The 5,341-nt window shown below is 43.8% G+C and overlaps 1 long non-coding RNA gene across 1 annotated transcript in view; it reads left to right on the forward strand.

The window, feature by feature from the left end:
• The first annotated feature begins 202 nt into the window (after positions 1–202).
• Positions 203–5,341, forward strand: part of LOC102495508 (uncharacterized) — an 80,778-nt gene continuing 75,639 nt past the window's right edge. The window contains exons 1-2 of the long non-coding RNA XR_333527.1: positions 203–238; positions 1,190–1,298. This is a non-coding gene — a long non-coding RNA (uncharacterized LOC102495508). The remainder of the gene's footprint in view (positions 239–1,189; positions 1,299–5,341) is intronic.

Genomic DNA, 5,341 nt, shown 5'->3' on the forward strand with positions numbered 1-5,341 from the left:
CTGGACCTGGCAGCTTGAAGAAACATGTCAGGTGTGTGGGCCTGTGTGCCCCAAATCCTGAAAGGAGGCAGAAAGAAAGGATTGCATCATGCCCATTCCCCCATCATTCCTCCACGAGGGATGCTGTCTCACTGTTTTTTTGTTTGTTTTCTCAGTTTTCTCTCTCTGGCTCTTTCTGGAGAACACGCGCATGATCTGTCAGATTGGAAGAAAAGAAACAGGAGGAACTGAAATCAAAGTACGGATCAAAAGGGGTGGTATTCGAGGAACCCAGAATATCAAGATCTGGGCATAGCTTAATCTCTTGTAAGAAATAAGCTGGGACCAGCAGATGGCATGGTGGTTATGCTGCTGGACTACTATGTAGCAGACCATGGTAGACGTCCCAAACCAGGTGGCTTCAAACTCCTGCTGGGCACGTTGCATGCATGCCCAAAATCCCGAGAGAAGAATGAAGGAGAAGGAAATATGGCATAGCCATCCCCCCTCGGTGGGGGTTTTTATCTCTATCTCTCTGGAGAGCGCATGTGCCCTATAGCAAGAATCCCTCCAAAAAGAAAAAACAGAAGTAGCAGCCATCCTTGTGTCTAAAAAGGAGTGATATGAGTTTATTGATGTTTTAGAAGGCTAGTTGGTACAGTGTGATGGATGAATAAGAGGAGGGAGATGATGAAGGTAGGCCAGATATGACAGTAGTCTCGGAACCTTTTTGATCTTTTGCATTTGACGACCCAGTGCCATTCACCCCACAGTGTGAAACGAGTTTCACATAGCACTTGCCTTTTTTCTTTTTTTTTTTTTTTTAAGTTTACTTATTTCCTTTATGAAGGAGAGCAAGAAAGAGGCAGGCACTCCCAACAGGGCCCTCATGCCAGGGTCCATGCCTAGTCCTTGCTAACTCAGATGGCAGGCCTTCAGAGGGACAGGGTCCCCATGGTCCCAGGACCTTCCTATGCAGGTCAGCGGTACCACCCTGTGCCAGCTCCTGGCCGCTTAACACGTGTACTCTGATCTCTTCCGTCTAGTGTGCTGTACTTCATTGATATTATACACTGCCAGTCAGGACCTTTCATTCGTTTTCACAACCGTAATATATCAAAGCTTAGAGTTTGAAAGGCATGGGCTTGGAAGATGCAATGGAGGTAGTATTTTGAAAATTATTGATATATTTTCTCTTTTGCCTTTTCAGTATGTGATCGTTACCCTGTCTCGGTGATGGTTGGGAGTTATTTGAGAAGGAAAGCAGAGAAACAAGAAGGCAGTATTCGGATTCTGACGTTCAGATACAGGAATTTACAGTAAGACTAAACTTTCATAGCAGGCATCGTCTTGACTATGAAGGTCTAAATTCACTTATCTGCCTTTAAAAGAGAATCAGACAGGAAGAGGGGGGTGTCCATGTCTTTCTGGAACAGACATGCTTGAAAAGCTCACTCTAGAAGGTCAAGGTATGCCTCTGTAAAGAGGCCCAACCGGCATGCCAGACAGTGCCCATAGTAACTCCTGGCTGAGTTAAAGCCTAAAAACCCTTCACGACTATCACAGAGAGTACTACCCAAGCCTTAAGAAAGCGTCAGGGACTTACGAGTTGGGAATTCCAGCAGCAAGACTGGCAGGACACCCAGCAGCTGGGGAAACAAAGAATGCCAGTCTAGAGACTCGGGAGTGTTAGCCAGCGTATGCCCAAGGCACCCCTCTCCCACGTTCACAGACTGTGTAAGACCATGTCTTCCTCATACACCCAGATGCTCTTAGAGAAAGAGGAAGTGAGAAAAAAAAGGCCACTGACAGAATGAAAATTTCTTTCTTCTTTCGAGAGATTTTTGCTGTAGGGCTCATGTACTTGTTGGAGACAGAGACAGACAACAGCCAAAGTGAGAAATCCCCCCCTGAGGGGTTGGCCACATCACAATCCCCTCTCCTCCATTCTCATCTCAGAATTTTGGGCATGCACACACATGCACCCGGTATGAATTTCAAGCTGCTGGGTCTGGGACTTGAACTGGGGTCAACTATGTTGGAGTCCAGAGCCTTAACCACCATGCCACATGCTGGCCCCCAGAGAGAACATTTTCATTTTTAAAATTTTTTTTAAGAAAGAGATTTTTGCTGTAGGGTGCTTGCACTCACTGAAGAGACAGAGAAAGAAAGACAGACAGAAAGCGAGAAATCATGCTCTGGGGGAATGGCCATGCCGCAATCTCTTCTCCTCTGTTCTCCTCTTGGGATTTTGGGCATGCATGCACGCACACTTGGTGTGAGTTTCAAGGTCCCAGGTCTGGAATTCAGACCTTGGCTGGCTATGTGGGAGTCCAGCAATGTAACCATCATGCCATCTGTTGGTCCTAAGACTGAACATTTTTTAAAAGGAGTGAATAAACAGGTCAGTTCAAACTTAGCTGCAAACCCAGTCATTTAGCTATCTGTTCCTCAGCCGGGGTGTGAGCTTGCGAAGGATGACATCAGCTATGAATAAAACAAATGAATTTCCCTCCATCTGCAAGCACTCCAAGTCAAATCTGTGGTTGTGTTATAGAGACTCCTGCGGTTCGCGGTGGTAACTGGCTAACCTCCTGAAACATAAGCCAAGAGATGGGCTCCCTTCTATTCTTGGGTTTCAGTCCTAGGATATGAGTGCCATTCACTGGCTCTGTCATGCCATTTCTCTGTGTGAGTAATATATTGAAAATATTAGCTGAGGGACCAGCAGATAGCATAATGCTTACGTTGCTGGACTCCCATGAAGCTGACCACGGTTTAAGTCCCAGACTTGATGGCTTAAAACTCATGCCAGGCATGTGTGTATGCATGCCTAAAATCCCGAGAGGAGAATGAAGGAGAAGGGGTTGTGGCATGGCCACCTCTCCCCACCTCCACCCCGTGGTGGGGATTTCTTGCTTTCTGTCTCTCTGTCCCTAACTCTCTTGTGAGCACACATACCCTATGGCAAAAAACTCTCTCTCTCAAGATAAAAAATAACTGCTGATATTTCATAGTATAGGTAAGTAATTCATGAATGCTGTGATGACTAGTATTTAAATTCTGATAAATACACTTTTAAGGCAGAAAGTTCCTTATGAAAGAAATGATTGACTTCTTTTTTTTTTTTTTTTTTTGAGAGATTTTCACTGTAGGGCGCGTGCGCTCGCCAGACAGACAGAGAGAGACATAGAGACAGAAAGCGAGAAATCACCCCCCAGGGGGGATGGTCATGCCGCAATCCCTTCTCCTCCATTCTCCTCTCGGGATCTTGGGCACGCATGCACACGCGCCCAGCGTGAGTTTTAAGCCACCGGGTCCGGGACACGAACCGCGGTCGACTACGTGGGAGTCCAGCGACATAGCCATTACGCTAACTGCTGGTTCCCAAGAAATGATTGACTTCTTTATGAACCGTGTTTAGAAATAAGAATGGCAAGCAATAGCTTTGGAGGAAAGCCAGGAAAAAGTGAAGACCAAACAGTACTCTGTCAGGTACTGAGTTCATGCTTTGAAAGTTGTGTTGAGAAAATTAAAAAATGGAGCAGCTTCCAGAAAAGAATCAGGGAAAATATAGGATTTAAAATATGCCACTGCAGCACATTTTTCCATGGTAAAAATTTAAAAAAATCTATCGAGAGTGAGTAGCTTTAGTTCTTTAAGTACCTCAGGCAGTCTGAGGAAGTATTCTTTTGCAAAGGGCACCAAAAGTTGATTTGTTTGATAAAAAGTGAGACTTGGGCATGGGGAATAATGAGGTCAGACAGTGCGTGCTAATTATAAGTTGAAGGAACAAGGCAATGGAGATGAATTTTTATTAATTTTCATGGCAAATAGTCATCCCAGAGAAGCATTTTACTTGAGCTGTTTTTTATTACATTTCTAGCAGTTTCTGTCTCACCTCTCTCACTAAGCAGTAGTAGCTGTCTGCAAATTTAAACACCATGTCTGAGGTAGTGGAGGCTCAGGTAGAGGGACTGTGAGCAGCTCATTTGTGACTTGTTAGGGAGATGGGGCCTCTCCACACTCTCAGGTGCGTGAACATGTTGTTAATGGCATTAAAGGAGCAAGGCTTTTTCAGTCCCCAAAGAACTAATCAACTTTGCAAGGGAACAGATTATTTCCTGCAGTCCACGTACCTACCATGTCTTCAAACTTCTTGAAATCAAATTCACTGATGGAGGCAGGGAGGAGAGAGAAGCGAGGTAACTCAGAACTCCTGGAAAAGCCGCTCAAAATGGCACTCACCGATTGCTAGAGTCAGCTGCAATTGACAAAATATTTATGGTCGATCATTTGTTAACCCCACCAGTGCATGCATTAAAGAGATTTAATCCTGCCAACAGTGTCTTTTAAAATTCTTTAGCTTGGAGCCTTTTTCATGCAGTATTGAAATAACATAGGTCTTTGTGATTATGCTATTCTGAAAAACCCCAGAGTAACAGAAGACCAGACTGCAGATGGAAAAATGTAAAGGAAAAAGAATAGCCAATTGTGCTACTCTCATTATAGCAGTACTTAAGTTGCATTTATCTATCAAAACTTTCACCTTCCCATCTCACGTATAGACACTAGAGATGAATGAAATTCAAGAAATAATCCACTATGGAATTGGCACAGCCCGAAATGATCTCTGGGAGCCTGTTTTTAAATGACTTCTTTCTAAAGCACTAATTTCTCCTGTTCCTATGAAATCACTTGATGGATATTATCTAACAGCATGCTGGTGCCCAGAACTTTCCAAGGATTATTTAACATCTGGGTGGAAGTAACTGTTCGGGGTGTGGCTAGTTCAGTCAATTGCCTAGTTTTGCCATCAGGTAGCAGATTGGAATCCTGGTAGATCTTGAAGTCATCTACAAAATTTAATTATATCTGTATTCTATAATTGATGGCTTAATTGCACAGGGTCTAATACCTGCTCAATGCTTCAGGCGTGTGCACCTGCCTCTGGGACGACTGTCTTTCCAGTGCAGAGGGCAGAGGCCAAGTCTTGTACTTTTGTGTGCCTCTGGGCACCTAGTAAAGTACTTTGATCTTCAAGGTTCCCCAAGGAACAAAAGGCGAGGCCATGTGCGTGTGCACGCGCGCACACACACACACAGTGATATACATACACACCTACAGTGTATGACACAAACACACACACATATATATATACACACACACACACATATATATATACATATATATATATATATGTATATATATATGTATATTAGGTCATTGGGAAAGTCATGACGTATTTTTCTGTTTTTCTATGCAGAATTGCGTCATGATGTTCCTGACGACCCAATATACCCATACACTATCCACACACTATATAGTCACACACATACATGCAGTGATAGTTGTTTTTTTA

This window comes from Tupaia chinensis, unplaced genomic scaffold (assembly GCF_000334495.1).
Source record: "Tupaia chinensis unplaced genomic scaffold, TupChi_1.0 Scaffold000063_1, whole genome shotgun sequence".
In the NCBI taxonomy this organism is placed as follows: domain Eukaryota; kingdom Metazoa; phylum Chordata; class Mammalia; order Scandentia; family Tupaiidae; genus Tupaia; species Tupaia belangeri.